The sequence below is a fragment of the Peromyscus leucopus genome, chromosome 18, assembly GCF_004664715.2.
Source record: "Peromyscus leucopus breed LL Stock chromosome 18, UCI_PerLeu_2.1, whole genome shotgun sequence".
Lineage (NCBI taxonomy): Eukaryota > Metazoa > Chordata > Mammalia > Rodentia > Cricetidae > Peromyscus > Peromyscus leucopus.
Genome location: NC_051078.1, coordinates 12,856,369 through 12,876,881, shown reverse-complemented (window position 1 = coordinate 12,876,881; position 20,513 = coordinate 12,856,369). Strand labels below are relative to the sequence as shown.

At 44.3% G+C, this 20,513-nt stretch overlaps 2 long non-coding RNA genes across 2 annotated transcripts; one reads left to right on the top strand and one right to left on the bottom strand.

Moving 5' to 3' along the window:
* Positions 1-4,718: 4,718 nt before the first annotated feature.
* On the bottom strand, positions 4,719-15,970 carry LOC119089257. The gene is made up of 3 exons (XR_005093125.1): positions 15,629-15,970; positions 8,544-8,711; positions 4,719-5,020 (listed from the first exon to the last, which is right to left on the bottom strand). It is a non-coding gene; the product is annotated as an uncharacterized LOC119089257 (long non-coding RNA).
* LOC119089258 lies at positions 14,917-15,864 on the top strand. Its single transcript, XR_005093126.1, has 2 exons — positions 14,917-15,479; positions 15,662-15,864. It is a non-coding gene; the product is annotated as an uncharacterized LOC119089258 (long non-coding RNA).
* Positions 15,971-20,513: the final 4,543 nt, after the last annotated feature.

Sequence of the window (20,513 nt, the reverse complement as noted above, 5' to 3'; positions counted from 1 at the left end):
ATTTTTTGTTTGTTTCATGTTTTATAAAATCTTTATTGACAAATAATTCATAGTATACAATTTGCCTGTTTGCACAATTTGATAGACTTTAGTCCACCACCCTCATAGACCCATGACATCATTACCTCTTTCTATTTTAGAATATCGCTGTCTTCAATTTCATATACACATGTCATGTATGGTGATTACATTCCACCTTATTTTTTTTAAATGAACATAATATTTGCAATTGTAACCATTTTTAAGTTCACAGTTCAGTGGCGTGAATAGAAGGAAGCTCTTTTACATATTGCATTGGTTACTTTTGTATTGCTGTGATAAAACACCATGACTAGGCCAAAGGCTTTATTAGGGAGGGGCTTACAGTTCCGGAGGGCTGAGAGCCCATCACCACCATGGCAGGGAGCATGGCAGCAGAGAGACAAGCACGGCAATGGAGCAGCACCTGAGAGCTCACATCCTGGAAGGACAATCAATCCTAACTCCCCCGACAGCAGCTCAAGGTATGCTAGGCCTGAGCCAGCCCCCCACAGACCCACAGTAGCTCAAGGTAATAACCAAATAAGGACAAAGTCTGGGGCTTGTCCAGGCCTGCCCCTAAATTGAAAAGCTATAGCCTTAGCCAGCCCTTGCTAGCCCTAGCCAATTAGGGATGTACTAACATAATTGCCACTCGCTTAAGTCAATCATAGATAAAACGACCCTTGGAACTCCCCTTGGCTCTGCTTAAAAGGAGCCTGTGGTCCTCTCTCGGGGGTCGTCATTTTGCCTTTGTGTCAGATGTGCGGCTCTTGCTGATTGCATCCGTGGATGGTGGTCTTTTGTGGGACTTCTCCAGAACCCTAACAAACTAGAACTCCATCCCATATTGTGCTCCAGAACAAAAGAGGGGTACAAATGGATTTCCACTCCAATGCTGACTGGTCACACAGAAGAAGCCACTATGATGCAAATCACCTCCCAAGATTTAAGGCTTGTGGATTTGTCCTGTGGCTAGAAATGCCAGTCTCCTTACCAGAGATGTCTGGGTCACCTTGCAATTGGGTCCTTGGCTTCCCTTCCTAGAGCAGAGCATATCCTACTACTTTTCTTCATGTTATCTTTCTGTTTCTCTCTGCTTTTCATCAGCTCATGTGTCTTTCATAATTCCAGACGTTTCTTTCTTTGGAATAAAGGGTTTTTTGTTGTTGTTGTTGTTGTTGTTGTTACTTTACAAACTTCTGATTTTTTTTTCAAGACAGGGTTTCTCTGTAACCCTGGCTGTCCTGGAACTCACTCTGTAGACCAGGCTGGCCTCAAACTCACAGGGATCCACCTGACTCTGCCTCCCTGAGTGCTGGGATTAAAGGTATGTGCCACCGTTACCTAACTACTCTTAGGAGAAGTTCTTTAGGCTAATTTCCTGTCAGCCGTGGTCACACCATTTTGTAATGCTTTTCCATTTTGGTCAAACAGTGACAATCCCTGAAACTAAAGTAAATTGGTTCCAAAACTTCCAGACGGAAGACAACCTTAAATTATAACTGTATTTTATTTTTTTTGAGACAGGACTTCTCTATGCAGCCCTGGCTGTCTTAGAACTTGCTCTGAAACAGGATAGCTTTCAACTCAAAGATGTGCCTGCCTCTGCCTCCCAGTGGTGGGATTAAAGGTCTGTGCTACCACTGCCTGGCAAATTATAACTTTATTTTTAGCTAGTGCCTTCCTGCCTTGTGACTTCTGGCACCTAGACTAGGTCACGTGATCTGGTAACTTCCTCCAAATCTGTAGCAGCATTAAACTCCCCTTTATTTCTTGGAACTGAAGGGAATTGGCGGCTTGCTGTGGAATAATCCTCTTGTACACTATAAAGATTTGTCACTCGAATTGGTTTAATAAAACGCTGATTGGCCAGTAGCCAGGCAGGAAGTATAGGCAGGGCAACTAAACTAAGTACAATGGAAAGAAGAAGGGCAGAGTCAGGAATCACCAGCCAGGCACACAGGGAGCAGGAGATGAATGTGCCATGCTAATAAAAGAACTGTCATGTGGCAAAGCATAAATAGAAGTATGGGTTAATTTAAGTGTAAGAGTTAGCCAGTAACAAGCCTGAGCTATTGGCCGAGCATTTATAAGTAATATTTAGCCTCTGTGTTGGTTGTTTGGGACTGGGTGGACAGGACAAGAAACTTCTGTTTACAGAGGATCTTTCCCTTCAGGACCACAGTCATGTTGTTGCAAAACTGCTGTCTTGTTTTTGGTTAATTTGGTTGGTTGGTTGGTTTTTCTTCTTCTTTTTTGTTTTTCTTTTCTTTTTTTTTTTTTTTTTTTTTTCAGAGCTGAGGACCAAACCCAGGGCCTTGTGCTTTCTAGGCAAGTGCTCTATCACTGAGCTAAATCCCCAATCCCTTGGTTGTTTTTTTGAGACAGTTTTTTTTTTCTATATAACCCTGGCTGTCCTAGAACTTGCTTTGTAGACTAGGCTGAGCTTGAACTCACAGAGTTCCACCTGCCTCTGCCTTCCAAGGGTTGGGATTAAAGAAGTGCGCCACCACCATCCGGCCTCCTCCTCCCTATTATACCTGGCTATTCTCACTATTCTGTCTCTTATCCTTTTTCCATCACTTACTCTTCTAGCGGGCTGCAAGAATATATTATAGAGAGTTAGCTATATATTAAAGCTATTCTGGGCGGTGGTGGTGCATGCCTTTAATCCCAGCACTCAGGAGGCAGAGGCAGGCAGATCTTTGTGAGTTCAAGGCCAGCCTGGTCTCCAAATCGAGTTCTAGGAAAGGCGCAAAGCTACACAGAGAACTCTGTCTCGAAAAAAAAACAAAAACCAAAAAAAAAAAAAACAAAAAACTATACCTAGGAAATATATTATAGAGATTCAGCTGTATATTAAAACTATACCTAGAAAAATATAGAGATTCAGCTATATATTAAAGCTATACCTAGAAAAATATATTATAGAGATTCAGCTGTAAATTAAAACTATACCTAGAAAATACATTATAGAGATTCAGCTGTATATTAAAGCTATCCCTAGAAAATGCTTTGAATTTTCTAGGGATAGCTTTAATATACAGCTGAATCTCTCTAATATATCCTTGCGGCCCGCTAGGTACTCTGACTTACTCTATTTCCTACTGTCTACGTTCTATCACTATACTCTCTTCTCTGTCTCTTGCTATCTTGATATCTCCACTATTCTTTCCCATTGTGCTGATTCTCTAGGCCTGGCCACAGAATCTCTGGTGTCTAGTCTCTTCCAGATGCCTCTGGCTATTCTCTGACTGTTCTCTCTCTTCCTCTGTCTCTCTGTCTGTCTGTCTCTGTCTCTGTCTCTGTCTCTCTCTGTCTCTCTCTCTCTCTCAGTAAAACCCTTAACCATATCATGGAGGATTTACAACAGCAATTTCTTTACTGTGCCCATTGCATACAATTGTGTGCCTGTGTGAAAGAATCACCTGAAAGTTGAATATTGAGGAACTTCATCTATCTGTCACTGTAGCAAGGGTTACCAGGAAGCTAAGGAAGTGACTGATTCCAACTCATTCATTTTCATTGGTATTTCCCACAATTTGTTTGAGACGAGTGTCTCCACTTCCCTTTCCCATCTATCATAGGAACCTTGGGATAGGGATGGTTTTCACGAGCATTTACAGTGCTGGTGTGCTGACTCAGATGGCTCCTGTGTCTCTTAGAATTTCACCCCTGGGGAGATGTAGATAACATTCACCTTTCTTCACAAGGTCCCAATGACAAACCAAAGTACAATGTCACCAAGGGTCAACCTGGGGAACCAATGCATTTATTGGGTTTACTTACCGAGTGAGGGGTTCCTGACAGAAGTGTGGGTGACCCTAAAGTAGAGGCAGTAGAAAGGCCTTCCCCAGCAAGGATGGTCAGTTACCCATAGTTCCCAAGATGGTGCTAGCTCCCTTCAATTAACCTCTGAGAGCCTATATATTCTAGCACCTCCTGAGCCCCTAGGACAGAGTCCAATGGCCAGCTCCCCACCCTTATCTGAGGGTATGTAAACAGTTCAAAGGTCATTCCTGACAGTCCCCTCTCTGTCTCCGTGTCTATCTATCTATCTATCTATCTATCTATCTATCTATCTATCTATCTTGGTATTAAAACAAGGTTTCTCTACAGCCTCGACTATCCTGGAACTTGCTCTGTAGACCAGGCTTCTAAAACAGAAGGCAAAGAGTGCCAGGACTCTGTGGGATTTGGCAAAAATAGTTATAATCCCTGTCCAACCAGACTGTGAACCCGAATTCACACCTCAAGGGCAATTCTTGCAAACCGATACTGCAGAGAGGTGGGAGGTCGCAGCAGCACCAGGCCCCTTGAGGCTGCCGACTGGCTGGACAACATTTCCAGCAAGCCGGTCACACTAACAAACTAGCCAAGCTCAAGCCAGGCCCAGTGGCTCTCTCTCTCTTCCTATTACCTGTGTATCAAGATGTAAGGACTCTTAGCTCCAGCACCATGTCTTCCCGCCATGATGATAATGGACTAAACCTCTGAAGTGTAAGCCAGCCCCAGTTAAATGTTTTCCTTTATAAGAGTTGCTGTGGTCATGATGTTTCTTCATAGTAATAAAACCCTAACTAAGACACAACCATGCTATAAAAATTTCCCTCAACATATATAACAACTAAAAACATGTAGAAATGATGACATAATTTATTCACTTTACTATTGAACAATTTTTTTTTACTGTAACATTTTGGTCTGGGCCACTACGTAAATAAGATTCCACCTTGACACAATGGGATTCGGTGTGGAAAGACGTGTGATACACCTTGGTTTGAGGTCCTACTCTGGTACTTTGACTGAGGGCGGGTGTTGTTTTGTTTTTATTTGTTTATTTTTGGAAGTAGGTCTCACTGTGTTTCCCAGATTGATTTCTAACACTTGGGCTGAAGCAATCCTTTCTCAGCCAACAATCCAAGGTGACAGGCATGAGCCACCGCATCTCTCGGTCTGTTGTGCCGTTTTAAGCGAGAGCTGTTTAACCTCGGTTGACCTGTTTGGAAGAAAAAAACGGAGATAATAATACCTCCCTCAAGTGGGATATTTATTGGTGACAAGGGGATGGAAAAGAGCCAGCGATTATTGAGTACATATCAATTTATAGTAGCCCCTGAGGTAAATGCTTCGCAAGCATCCACTCAAATTACAAACTATGTCTTGAGAGGAGAACTGATAATCCTTGAGCAGAGCCTAGACATTACTCTGAAAATCCCTAGCAAGTTGTGTCGGCCAAACCTGGCAGGAAGTAAATGGCACGCTCCGTGGGTAAAATGAGAGGAGAGATTAATGGAGGAACCATTTATGAGGGTACGTCAGGTCTAATAGAAAGAAATGGGTGGCAGTGACGCTCTGTAGGACAAGCCACCAAGAGCAAGGAGCCTGCAGAGGCAGAGTCTTCAGGTCATCGGTAGCTGTCAGGGGCGGGGATGGTAGAGGTGGGAGATGCAGGAAAGGGTCACTTGACCCCACTCTAGCCTTTGGTAGAAGCACATGATGACGAGAGCCTAGAGAGTAAAATTCCTATATCACTAGGCTCATGGCCATCTTGCTTCCATGGGCCTTTAATCCCAGCACTCAGGAGGCAGAAGCAAGCAGATCTCTGTGAGTTCGAGGCCAGCCTGGTCTACAGAGCGAGTAATAACCCTGGGCACACTCAGTAGCACACTCAGGAGGCAAGCCGATCCCTGTGAGTTCAAGGGCAGCCTAACTCAACCAGGATTCCGTTGAGTTGGAGGAGGCACAGCACACACTGCTTCAGAAGCCTCAGTAGCATACACTGTTGGTCACAGTTACTCTGGGGGCCGATGCGGGAATCTCCCAAGCCAGCCGAAAGGGGGAAGGAAAGGCTACAACCCAGCTGTAGCAAGCATACACCAGCCAACATGGAAACTGTGCAGCTCTATCAATAGCTCATTCAAGAGAACAGAAGAGGCAAAAATCACAAATGAAAATGAAGCCAGTGGGGTATCTGCTGTGGGATGGTCTGTATGTCAAATTGCTCTGATTGGTCAATAAATAAAACACTGATTGACCAGTGGTCAGGCAGGAAGTATAGGCGGGACTAACAGAGAGAAGAATTGAGTGAACAGGAAGGCGGAAGAAGTCACTGCCAGCCGCCGCCAGGACAAGCAGCATGTGAAGATGCTGGTAAGCCATGATCCATGTGGCAAGGTATAGATTAATAGAAATGGATTAATTTAAGAAGTAAGAACTAGGGGCTGGAGAGATGGCTCAGAGGTTAAGAGCACCGACTGCTCTTCCAGAGGTCCTGAGTTCAATTCCCAGCAACCACATGGTGGCTCACAACCACCTGTAATGAGATCTGGCACCCTCTTCTGTATACATAATAAATAAATAAATCTTTAAAAAAATACTTTATTAAAAAAAAAGATGTAAGAACTAGATAGCTAGAAGCCTGAGCCATTAGGCTGAACAGTTTAAATAATATAAGCATCTGTGTGTTTATTTTATAAGTGGGCTGTTGGATTGCCGGGGCTTGGTGGGACCCGGAGAAAAAACTCTCCAGCTACAGGTATCTTTCTCAGAGAACTGTCTTAATGCCTGAAAAAGATTGAGGTAAAAGAAATCATTTTGGGTGCTGGAGAGATGGCTCAGAGGTTAAGAGCACTGGCTGCTCTTTTCAGAGGCCCTGAGTTCAGTTCCCAACCCACATGGTGCCTGACAATCATCTACCGCTGTAGTTTCATGGGATCAGATGACCTCTTCTGATGTGCAGACAGATGTACAGACAAACAAGGTATCCATATACATAAAATAAATAAATCTTAAAAAAATAGAAATCAGGGCTGAGAGATGGCTCAGTGATTAAGAGCGCCGACTGCTCTTCCAGAGGTCCTGAGTTTAATTCCCAGCACCCACATGGTGGCTCACAGCCACTTGTAATGAGATCTGGTACTCTCTTCTGGCCTGCAGGGATACATGCAGACAGAATACTGTATACATAATACATAAATAAATCTTTAAAAAAAATAGAAATCATTGTGTAGAAATAACTACTGTTAACATGTGAGGTATTTTCTTGAGTTTTTCTCTCCCCCCCCGAAATATCTATTTATATCCCATAAAAATCAATAGGCAAGAATTATAGAGAATGTATATAAAATGCTGAAAGCAAAAGGAAGGATGGCATTATAACCAAACTCCTTATCATTATAATCCTAACACTTCATGTCTATCCTTCCAGGCACTTTATTGATCATGCATAAATAAGCATTATGTTTTGCAAAATAGTATCCTAGCCAGGTACTGTGGAGCATGCCTGAAACCCCAGCCTGTAAGAAACTGAAACAGTATCTTATGGTTTCTATTGCTGTGAAAAGACACCTTGACCATAGCAACTCTTATAAAGGAAACATTTAATTGAGGCGGTGGCTTACAGTTCAGAGGTTCAGTCCATTATCATCACGGCAGGGAGCATGGCGGTGTGCTGGCAGACCTGGTTACTGGCTACGTCTTGATCAGAATGCAACAGGAAGTGGACTGTGACACTGAGTGAAGCTTAAGCGAAAGAGACCTCAAAGCCCGCCCCCACAGTGACACACTTCCTCCAACAAGGTCACACCACCCAATAGTGCCGCTCCCTTTGAGGGCCATTTTCTTTCAAACCACCACAGACAGGAACATAGCAAGCTTGTAGTTAGCTTGGGCTACACAGAGAAACCTTATCTAAGATTGAACTCACTGAAAAACAAAAGCACCCAAAAGGGTAGTAGTCTCAGAAAGGCAAGTAGTGTATGTTTTCTCTCAATGTGTGATCTGTGGCGGAAAGCCTGAAAGTAAGGGGACTCTAAAGAAAGAAGACGGAAATGTTGGGGAGAGGAGAAAGGGTGATGAAGGTTGTTATGATCAATGTCTATGCATGCCTGAAAATGCCCTAGAACTATTATTTTGTATAATTAATATCCAATAATAAAATGCTTTTAAGTGGCGTCATAATAAATACCTTTTTTCACCCAAGCGTATAATATAAACTTTTCCTACAGCAACAAATTTTTCTTCATCACCCTAATGCATATGTGATCTATTCCGATTTCCTCTAATATTTTTAAATGCATGTTTTTACAAAGGTGAAATATCATTTTCCATCTTTTCCCCATTATTCATATTTTCAACGTTTTATTAGTGTATGCTAATTATACATAATGTTTTCTATTGTGTTGCATTTTCATGCTTGAAACTAGGCTTAGCTTGTATTTTCTAATCCAAAGAAATGTGTCATTACCCCAGAGACCTTCTCTACCATATCAGTAATAGAGTTAATGGTCTATGTGATTTAAATATATGGTGCCTCTTTTGGAGAATTTATTTATTGACCCAATGAGCAAAAAAATTGCTCAAGGCTAGGTGGTGGTGGTGCTCACCTTTGATCCCAGTACTCAGGAGGCAGAGGCAGGTGGATCTCTGTGAGTTGGAGGCCAGCCTGGTCTACAGCACGAGTTCTAGGACAGCCAGCGCTACATGAGAAACCCTGTCTTGAAAAACAAAAGAAAACAAACCATAGCAATTGCTCCACTAGAGTAGAGTAAGTGACCATCAAATGGACCAGGATTCCGTTGAGTTGGAGAAGGCACAGCACACATTGGTTCAGAAGCCCCACTGTCTCTTTGACGACATTCAGAAGAACCACCGTCGTCATGGCCTTAGAGTTCACTCATCAGCAACAGCTGTATAAAGTAGACAAAGAGGTGAAGACCTGTGGTGGTACTGTGTTCCCCAAAATATTGTGTACCCTAATAAACTTATCTGGGGTCAGAGAACAGAAAAGCCACTAGATACTTAGGATAGGCAGTGGTAGCACACACCTTTAATCCTAGCATTCCAGAGGCAGAAATCCATGTGTTCAAGGATACAGCCAAGCATGGTGACTCATCACACCTTTAATCCCAGAAAGTGAGCCTTTAATCCCAGGGAGTGGTGGTAGAAAGCAGAAAGGTATATAAGGCGTGAGGACCAGAAACTAGAAGCATTTGGCTGGTTAAGCTTTTAGGTTTTGAGCAGCACAGTTCAGCTGAGAGTCATTGGGATGAGGACACAGAAGCTTCCGGTCTGAGGAAACAAGACCAGCTGAGAAGTTGGCCAGGTGAGGTTAGCTGTGGCTTGTTCTGGTTCTCTGGTCTTCCAGTGTTCACCCCAATACCTGGCCCGGATTTGTTTTATTAATAAAGGCTCTTTAAGATTCATGCTACAAAGACCCATCTAGACTACATGTTTCTGTACAGGATACGATACGTGGAATTCAGTGACAGCGCAGGATAAACTGCATGGAGAGCACGTGTGTGCAGTAGGAGAAGACAGGCCTACCAGGTACCCTGCAGGTCTAAAGGTGCTTCCAGAGAAGGCTCAGACTCAGCCAGTTATGCAAACGCATCTAGCTCACCGGAGACAGCCAGAAAGAGTTAACTAAATGGAAGTTAGTCTGTGTGACAAAGCCTTCTAGGGGGTTTATGAGAACCAGGAACTTTAATACCAGAGCAGGGGTCTCTGCATTTTTGCAATAATTGCTCTACAGAATTCGATTTTAACAAACCAGAAGTGATTTGGGATTTCTTTCTTTATCTTTTCTTTCTTTTCGAGACGAGGTTTCACTATGTAACAGCCCTAGCTGTCCTGGAAGTTGCTCTGTAGATCAGGCTGGTCTCACAGAGATCCACCCGGCCTCCGCCTCCCGAGAGCTAGGATTAAAGACATGTGCCACCACCCCTGGCCTAATAAATAAATCTTTAAAAAAAGAAAGACACTCAGACACACATATAGAAAAGTTGGGGTCAGGTGTGCATGTGTACATTCTGATGGGGTGACGTCTACTACTGCAACAACCTGGAACCTCAGCGCTTGGCTGCACACAGCACGGAGGGGCGGTGTCAGCTGGTCTGGGTAGGCGGTCTCTGCAGGCCAGCAGTCTCAGGCTGTAAACACCTGAAAGGAGGAAGCTGCGGTGGGAGGAAGCTGCGGTCCCTATGTTCTGAACACACCGATCAACAGTAAACACTTGTTGGATGCACCGACAACATTTGCACTTGGACCAGAGGAAGGCTTTGGCATTCCTCTTAGCCTTGCCCTGGGCGTGGGGGTGGGGCTTTGGCACGCCTGTGGTTCTGAGGTATTGGTTCTTGACATGACTGTGCCCATGTCAGACAATATACATTCACTCAGGACTCCATCCATCTTAACAGTCACATAATGGCTCCTTTGGCTCTCCGTAATGGTGCCTGCCCCTACTTCTTGCTACCCAACAGGCTGGGATGGAAGGACTGAGTGGGGAGGATTGTTGGAGCCCAGAAGTTTGAGGTAAGCCTAGGCAACATAATGAAACCCACCTGGAAAAAAAATAATCCTACTTCTTCTTTATAGATTAGGAAAACTGGTTGGCATTAGATGACCCATCATCCAAATTATAAGCTACCAGACCATGAAGAATCATATGTAAACATTATAAAGAAAACTGAGAAATAACCAATGTGTTTACTTCCCATGATTATGACATAATCCCTAAGATAAATCAGTGTAAAGAGGGAAAGTGTTATTCGGGCTCACATTTTCAGGAATTTCAGCCAATGGTGTGTTGGTTTCGTGGCTTTTAGGCCTGTGAGGGACAGAAAACAACATAACTAGGAGCTGTGGGGGAAGAATCTAGCTTTGCCTGCAGCTAGATTACGTGATTAACTTCTGGGTTAGACTGACGCTCTGCATTTTAAATGTTTATTTATTATGTACACAGTGTACTGTCTGCAGTTACACCTGCAGGCCAGAAGAGGGCACCAGATCTCATTACAGATGGTTGTGAGCCACCATGTGGTTGCTGGGAATTGAACTCAGGGCCTCTGGAAGAACAGCCAATGCTCTTAACCTCTCAGCCATCTCTCCAGCCCCCTGGGTTGTATTCTTAAATGGCGGTAATATTTCTCTCTCCTTCTTTCTTTCTGGTCAAAATGTGAGCCATCTTCTCAGGAGTTAAGAGAACTTGTTGCTTTTGCAGAGGACCCAGGTTCAGTTCCCAGCACCCACTGATGCCTCACAACTGTCTGTTACTCTAGTTCCAAAGGATCCAATACTCTCTTTTGACTTCCTTGGGCACCAGGTATGCACATGGTACATACACATACATGCAGGCAGAACACTTATACACATAAAATAAATCAATCTAAAAACATTTTTTTTTTAAAGCATGAATCATCTGGTACCTGGAACTGCCAAAGTAGAAGGAACTTGGGCCCCTGGCGCCATAGAGTATTATCCCAGAGTTTTATATAAGAAAGGAATATAACCGGGCGGTGGTGGCTCACGCCTTTAATCTCAGCACTCGGGAGGCAGAGGCAGGTGGATCTTTGTGAGTTCAAGGCCAGTCTGACCTACAGAGTGAGTTCCAGGACAGGCAAGACTGTTTCGCAGAGAAACCCTGTCTCGAAAATCCAAAACCAAAACAAACAAAAAAAAAAGGAATATATATAATATATATATATATATATATATATATATGTATGTAAATCTATTATTATTTTAGGTCTATGTCTTAGTTAGGGTTTCTATGGCTCGGATGAAACACCTGAAACACCATGACCAAAAATCAAGTTGGGGAGGAAAGGGTTTCTTTGGCTTATGCTTCCATATTGCTGCTCATCACTGAAGGAAGTCAGGACAGGACAGGAACTCACACAGGGCAGGAACCTGGAGGCAGGAGCTGATGCAGAGGCCATGGAGGGGTGCTGCCTACGGGTTTGCTTTCCCTGTTTTGTTCAGCCTGCTTTCTTATAGAACCCAGGGCCACCAGCCCAGGGATGGTACCGCCCACCACAGGCTGGGCCCTCCTCCACTGATCACTAATTGAGAAGATGCCTTACAGCTGGATCTCATGGAGACATTTCCTCAGCTGAGGCTCCTTCCTCTGATGACTCTAACTTGTGTCAAGTTGACACATAGAACCAGCCAGTACCGTCTCCCTTCATGCATCTTAATTCTCTATCTTAATTGTACAAACAGGGTTAGTTTAAGATGCTTCAAATAGTCTTTTGTAAAATGTGTTAAGTATATACAAAAGTGGATAAGTTAGTACAAAAATTGCATACATCCACCCAGCAGCTTCCTCTAATTTCATGGATACTCTACTTCCTCTCCCTCCATGGGAGTATTCTGAAGCAAATCCCAAACATCACATTTTTTTCTTTTTTTTTAATTTAATGTATTTTTTAAATGTGATGTGTATGTTGCTTTGCTTGCATACTTGTCTATATACCACATGCTGCCTGGCACCCTCAAAAGCCAGAAGAGGACATTGAATACCCTGGAACTGGAGCTACACACAGTTGTGAGCCACCACATGGGTGCTGGGAATTGAACCCACGTCCTCTGGAAAGGCAGCAAGTGCTCTTAAGTGCTGAGCCATCTCTCCAGCCCCTATCATTTCTTCTGTGAAAATTGCAGCACATTTGTCTAAAAGACAAAGATTCCTTAAAATAATTGTTTTGAGAAAAAAAAAAAAAAAACAAAACCTCGTTATCTAGTGGACGGTTGGCCACATCTAACATTCTGGCCTGAAGATTCTACTTGGGAAGACAGCATCCCCACATGGATGGCATCGAAACCTTTGACAGTAGATGAGATAACCCAGTGGGGTGGTTTGAATGTTCTTGGCCCCCATGATCTCAAAGGGAGTGGCACTTTTAGGAGGTGTGACTTGGAGTGGGTATGGCTTGGCTGGAGGAAATGTGTCACTATGAGGTTTCCTATGCTCAGGATACCACCCAGTGTCTCAGATGACTTCCTGTTGCCTTCTGAGCAAGATGTAGCCAGCACCATGTCTGCCTGCATGCCACCATGCTTCCCGCCATGATGATCATGGACTGAACCTCTGAAACTGTAAGCGAGCCCCCTAATTAAATGTTTTCCTTTCTTCTAAGAGTTGCCCTGGTCATGGTCTTCTCAGCAATAGAAAGCCTGACTAAGACACCCAGGGAAAGCGTTTCCCTGAGGGGAAAACAGAATTTTCACAAAGCAAGGGGATAGGTAAAGCAGGTAGTGATGGAAGACAGGATAGATGCGGGCCGGGTGGGAAGATGGGGTGGACATGGTCCCCATCTCCCAGACTCGGTTTCTCTTGTTGTCTTTCTTTGACAACCACTCTCAGCTCCAAACCCGTTCGCTAGGTACCCGCTGTGCTTGTGGCCACCCATGTGTCTTGGCACGTCTTTCAGGGTTCCTGGAATCGCTTATCTATTTCTCAGAAGCCCGCTTTCATCTACCTGTGTTGGAACTGCTGGAACTATTTTGTGATCATAAGAGAATTCTAAGACAGTTCAAAAGTCTTGGTGTGGTGATCTCGAAGGGAGTGGCACTATTAGGAGGTGTGACTTGGAGTGGGTATGGCCTTGCTGGAGGAAATGTGTCACTGTGAGGTTTCCTATGCTCACGATACCACCCAGCGTCTCAGACGACTTCCTGTTGCCTTCTGATCAAGATGTAGGGATGAGGCCGAAGGAGTGGAGAGAGAGAGAGCAAGAAACCTTGTTTTTTGTGCCATGATCTGGTTAGTGCTGTTTCTAAGCTTCTTAAAGCTAGCTGTCACTCTGGGCCTTTGGGGGACATGAACCCCAAGCCAAAATTTGCCTTGGTTAAATTTTTTTTTAATGCTGAATGCTGTTTATTGAAGGAGGGAAGAGGTCTTAAATACAGGCTTACAACACAATGGGAGGACCCTGGAGGGCAGAAGTTCGCTATCGATGTTTTACAATCTTGCATCTAAGCTGTTAACGCCCATTGCAGGATACACAGACAAGGAACTTCCCTTAAGCATTCAGGAGGGTGGAACCCAGCAGGGGATTAGCACAGGGAGGATATCAAGGTCAAGGTCAGCAAGTAAGGCAACACTTACCCAAAACGGGGACCAGGGCCCTACAGGTCCCCCTTTTACTAAAAAATGAGCTTCTGACTTAGGTTGCGTGGGATGTCAGCAAGTCACCTTAACCGTCATGGAGACGCCTGCCCAGGCCACACAGGCGCTCTGTCTTAGGTTGGTGAGTGCCCCCAGGCATTACCCGTCTCTGAATACTCATGATCATACAGGCTCAATCATGTGTGAGTTGCAGAATTAACTGCTGCTAAAGATCTCAAAGTGGCACTGGGCTTGCAATCTGTGTATTTGACACAGAAAAGACCCACAGAGGTCCTAACCCACCCATAGCCAGTAGGCTAAAGGTAACTGAGCCATTCCCTTCCTTAACGAGCCTTACTGCAAATTGGAGTCCTTGTAAGATGGTATCCCAAAAGCAAATGGAACTTGAGTTTATAAATTTATAATTTTCAAAGCCAATCGAAATGTATATAACTATTGAATTAAATTTATCATGCCCAATAGAATGTTAAATTATTTTCTACAAAAGAAAAACAACTACACGATTACATGATGTTCCCCTAATTAAGTATATTTTTCACTAGCAAAAAAAAAATCCAAAAAACTAAAACAAAAACAAGCAAACAAAATCACATACTTTTCCACAGCTTTCCTGCAGGCTTTCCATAAAAACTTACCATTTCTACGGGTTCTAGCCTGTCCTGAGAGCAATGCTGATATTGGAAGATATGGAAACAATACAGATGCCAGGCGGTGGCGCACACCTTTAATCCTAGCACTCAGGAGGCAGAAACAGGTGGATCTCTGTGAGTTCGAGCCCAGCCTGGTCTACAGAGGGAGATCCAGGACAGGCACCAAAACTACACAGAGAAACCCCGTCTCAAAAAAACAACAAAAAACAAACAAACAAAAAACCAGAAATCTGTTTCTGTGAAAGTGAGTATTTTGGGTAAAGATACGCAGTGTGTTATGTGTAAAAACCTCCTTTGGATAGCTGGTCTGGATAGTTTTTAAGGTGGATATTTCTTTAATGAGATGCTGAGGTAAGGAAGGTAGATTATGTTGATGGAGGGCTTAGCATATTGCCTTCAGGGTTGTGTTGAAGTCGTGGGCCAGCAATGCTTGTACGTGGGTTTTATTTTACATCGGCAAATCAAGCATCTTCTTTGTTATCTAGATTCCAGAGTAATGCGAGTAGTCATCACGTTTGCCAGGAATGTTACTAGTGAGGAATGAACCCTCTGAAAAAGATAAAAATATCGCAGGAAGGAGGAGGCGGTCCTGGCAACAAGCATCCGGAGCCCCCTGCTGGCAAAGACTAGCAAAGGCCAGTACCAACGGTGCGGGGAAAACGCTGTCACAAATAAATAGAGCCAGTCGCAACAGGAGGGTGGAAGTTGCGTTTATCTTGATGATTGGCGGGAGGAAAAGCTGAGAGTCCCCACGGGTGGAGGTTCTGGCTTGCGCCAAAGACAGCTGTGAAAGCTGGGATGCATGAAGGCTGCAGGTGACTGAAACAGGAAGCAAAGAATGAACGTTGGAGTTAAGCCAGCGGCCACATCACGAACCAATGAGGCACACGTGTCAGGTAGTAGAGCGGCGGTTCTCAACTTTCCTGATGCTGCCACCCTTTAACACAAAATTCCTCAGGTTGTGCTGACCCCCAGCCATAAAAGTATTTTCCTTGCTACCTCATAACTGTAATCTTGATCCTGTTATGAATCGAAATGCAAATACCTGATAGGCAGATGGTTTTTTTTTTTTTTTTAGACGACCCCTGTGAAAGAGGCGATCGACTTCCAGAGGGGTCACGGCCCCTACGTTGAGAACAGGTGCTGGCAGAAGATACCCGCATCCGTCAGTGTGGGAACAGCAAAGAAACTCCACAGGATAAGCTTTACCAACTCTCGCTCCATGACTGGGAGGAACTTTCCAAATGTTTCAAAAGTTTGAATTAAAGATATTCAAACGTGTAGAGAAGCCCCTGGCTAGGAACCTAAAGAGTGTATATAGGTAGATAGATAGATAGATAGATAGATAGATAGATAGATAGATAGATAGATCTAGATCTAGATTCACCTGATGGCTACCACCCCACCCCACCCCCTACCCCCGGGCTTATTTATGAAAAGATCAAGAGATTTGGCTCCGTGGCAACTATGGAACTTCAGAGATGTCACTATCTGAAATCACTAGACCTCAAGCTTTTGGACGGCACTCAAGCACTCTGTTTTTGCTACCGGCAAGGACAATGGGTTCAAATGTTATTTCAGTTGCGAGTATAATAAATTGCCTAGACATAATAGATGCTTAATCTATGTTTGGAAGCAAATACATGAATCATTAAATCAGGCTTATAGGAGGCCTATAATTTGGTGAGGTCTCAGAAGAGTAATTCAGTTATGTATTCACCCACTTCTTGCCTTGTAATTATTATGTCTTCCTCCATGGGGATCTGAGAAAGCGTGTGATAAAACAGGCACCCAAATAGAAAATATAAATAATAAATAAAGCCAGCGCCACAGCCAACACAAGGGGGTGGAATGGACTGAGATATATACAAGCAGTGACAGCAGTTAATTATCTGAGCCCAGCTACAAATCTGTACTGGGTTGTCGACTGAAAGGAATGAGGGCCAAACAGGCAGCTTATCTTGACTGCAAAGGCAGATGAGTCCGGTTTCTTTTTTTGTTTGTTGGTTTGTTTGTTTTTTGAGACAAGGTTTCTCTGTGTAGTTTTGGTGCCTGTCCTGGATCTCACTCTGTAGCCCAGGCTGGCCTGGAACTCACAGAGATCCGCCTGCCTCTACCTCCCGAGTGGTGGGTTTAAAGGCGTGCGCCACCCCTGCCCGGCGATTCTGGTTTCTTAAGTTTTATAGGGAATTAGCTTTAAGATAGAGCTTTGGTCTGCTGTTTTATTCCTGGAACATTATGGGGATGGGGTAGACAGAGTCCTGGATACTTATTCTCCAGCAAAGGCTATAGAGCTTTTCTACAGCTCTGTGCTGTAGTCTGAACTCCTCATAGGACCTGCATAGCACAGCTCACTGAGAGCAATTTTATTAGACACCAAGGAAATATTGCTCAACTGGAAACTTCCTAAATGGGAATGAAGTCAAAGAATGCACCTCCAAAGTTGAGGGAAGCACCCAGACCCTTCAACAATCCTCTCTTGGCATCACCTCCTCAGACCAGACATGGAATAAGGGTGGAGGACAGATCCTCATCGGCTTTATATTCCCTACGAAGGCCTGAAACGTGGTTGTGATAGGTGGTCACGCGGGCTTTCGTTATCAAATGAAATTTCTTCTACAAGTCTTTATTGGAAAAGTGAGGCAGGCATCGGGCCAAAATCGTCTTCAGGATGGATAACCAGCTAAAACGTCCTGACTTAAAACGTCAGAGTCATTATTAGGAGCGCTCATGGCCATTGGGGTTTATGGGGCTCGGCAAAGTGGTTCATGCTCAGGATTGTTCATGCAGCTGCAGTTAGACAGTGGCTGGGCTGGAATCGCCCAAACTGGACACAACTGCTTACTTGAATGCCTCCTGCCTGATTCAGGCAGCTGGAGACCGGAACAGGGGGAGGGGCTTACCGGGCCATTAAATATCTATAGCAAGATGGGCTTACCAGGCCTCTGAGCTCTAAAGGCACACATGTGTGCACATGCACACACACACACATGCACGTGCACATGAGTGCACACATGCAGAAATAGAACACCAAAGAGGTCATGTTACCTTTTAGTGACAAATCTGTCTTATACTGTCACTTCCACACTCCGTTCACTGAGACATGCGCAGAGTTCTGCCCAGAATGGAGGAGAGGAGAGCTAGGCTTGGAAGAGTATATGGGATCGGAAACATTGTGGCCGTCATTTTTGTAGCATATGGCCTGCAAGTTCTTCTCATTTTAAAGGTATCCCAAGGAAGTATTTTTTTCAGGGGAAAGGTAGTTACTCTGGGTTTCTGGGAGCGGAAGGGAAAAGATGCAATAGCATCTAACGGGCCTAGAATTCAGTGCTGATGAAAAAGTGCTGATGAAGGTTGATGCACAGCATTGCAACTATACTTAACACTAGTGAGTTGTTCGTGTAACATAAAATGGCAAATTTAGATACACACATACACACACTCTCATATACACTCTTTTTAAAAAAAAAAAGATTTATTATGCCGGGCGGTGGTGGCGCACGCCTTTAATCCCAGCACTCAGGAGGCAGAGGCAGGCGGATCTCTGTGAGTTCGAGGCCAGCCTGGTCTCCAAAGCGAGTTCCAGGAAAAGGCGCAAAGCTACACAGAGAAACCCTGTCTCGAAAAACCAAAAAAAAAAAAAAAAAAAAAAAAAGATTTATTTATTTATTATGTATACAGTGTTCTGCCTGCACATATCCCTGCAGGCCAGAAGAGGGCACCAGATCTCATTACAGATGGTTGTGAGCCACCATGTGGTTGCTGGGAATTGAACTCAGGACCTTTGGAAGAACAAGCAGTGCTCTTAACCTCTGAGCCATCTCTCCAGCCCTCATGTACACTCTTACATACACACACTCCCTCACACACTTACACACACACTCTCTCATACACACATACACTCACAACACTCTCTCACACATACACACATTCTCTCTCTCACACACACATACATACACACACAGCCACTGGTAAGAAGTCCGTCTGCACTGAAGAGGTCCTTGTTGAGATGATACAGACATTTAATGGCCCTGGAAACCCCCTATTCCAGTCTCTAGCTGAATAGGTCTGCCTAACCTGGCAGTGGCTGGGTAAGTGAGTAGTTGTGTCCAATTTGGACGATTCCAGCTGAACCACTGTGTGTTGTGTGTGTGTGGTGGGGGGAGGGGACGACATAGTCCTGTTTCAGGGTCTTTAATTAAGATGCCTGGTTTACCAGGAGACAGGTCTGTAAGTGTCAGGACTCCTTAGTTTCCAAAGCAGTCCCCCCAAAATGGCAGTAATGGTGACAGTTTCCTAAACAGAAGGACTTAGGCTGGATTAACAGAAGGATTTGTATCAGGTAAACAGAGGCCTAAAGGTGGGTTTCTTTTTTTCAGGCACCTCCCTTAATCCACCAGGAAACTCCCTTAATCCGTCCCAAAGGTGAACTGCGTCAGGCGATCTGGTTCCGGTTAATCTGAACAGCCTGTATCATCTAAAAGACCCCACCTGCTGCAGTATAAACCCTGCCTACTTTCCCAATGTTTCTCTTTTCTCCCTGCCACACAGCCCCAGAGATGACCTTGGCAGCTTGAACCCCAATAAACCTTTTTTTCCCCATACACAGAGCCATCTAGTTCAATGGTCTCACGGTGCCCTCGCTTACATCCACATTTTGGAAGAATTGATTTAGGGCAGACTTTGAACAACGTTGATATCAGAGAGGCTGCACCTGATGCTTCATTTAAATTGAGGCTCCTCAATAAATGAGATGCTTTCAGAGGTGCTCTGGGACCCACCTCCAACCGAGGACCCCAGGGTCCACAAATTTCAATGCCATTTTGGGGATGATGATCACAGAGAGGAAGGTTCCCTCTGGCTTGTCTGTCCCAGTCCGGGCTTCTCTGTGCTCTCACAGTTAACTGCACCCTAGACTGTCATTATTGATTACTGCAATAAAAACTCCAACTCTGTGTCGTGCCCATGAAATTGAATTTTAGACAATAGCTTTAAATCTGAGGAGTTCTATGTGAGACTCCATTGTTCCTTTTATACACCACCAAAGGGACCACTAACTATCGGAGTGTTTGACAGAATTCTGAGCCTCCCAGGACCCCAGCTCCACCAGCCTTCCAGGCAGATGTCCCGAGGGGGATCTCGGTCCCTGCTCCCCCAGAGGCTAGCAGGGTGTAGTGGGTGATGATGGGTAATGCTCTGTAGAGCCCCCTCATTTCCTATTTTCAGCTTCCTGAGGAGTGTGGCAAATACTGCCCATCATTCTCCAAACAGTTTGTGACAGTACGAATATCAACCTTTAAAATATATATATATAGAGAGGAACAATATACACTCAACAAAAGCCACGATCGTAGGTAGGTTTCTTTTTTTTTAAATATTTTTGTTAATGTGTGGGGGTGTTTTGTGTCACGTATGTCTGTGCATCATGTATGTGCTTGGTGCCCTCGGAGGCCAGAAGAGGACATCACGACCCCCAGAACTAGAGTTATAGATGACTGTGATTTACCACGTGGGTGCTGGGAATCGAACCCAGGTCTACTAGGAGAGCAGCAGCCCTCCTAACCACTGAGCCATCTCTCCAGCCCCCTAAGTAGCTTTCTTAATTAACTATTTCATATGCAATGTGCATGCTTGTGCCGTCCGTGTGTGGACTCATTTTGCTTCTTTTCAGTCTGTCCCCCAACCCCACTGGGGATGAGTCATTATTCTAATTCCTGGCACCATTGATTAGGATTTTGGGAGGTTTTGTTTGTTTGTTTGTTTTTGTTTTTTGCTGGTTCGGTTTTTGTTTTAGCAGGGTCACATCATGGAGCCCTGGCTATCCTGGAAATCACTATGTAGATCAGGCTATCCTCAAACTTACGAAGATCCACTTGCCTCTGCCTCCTGAGTGTTGGGGTCTGATTGTGGTTGTTTTTGTTTTTGTTTTC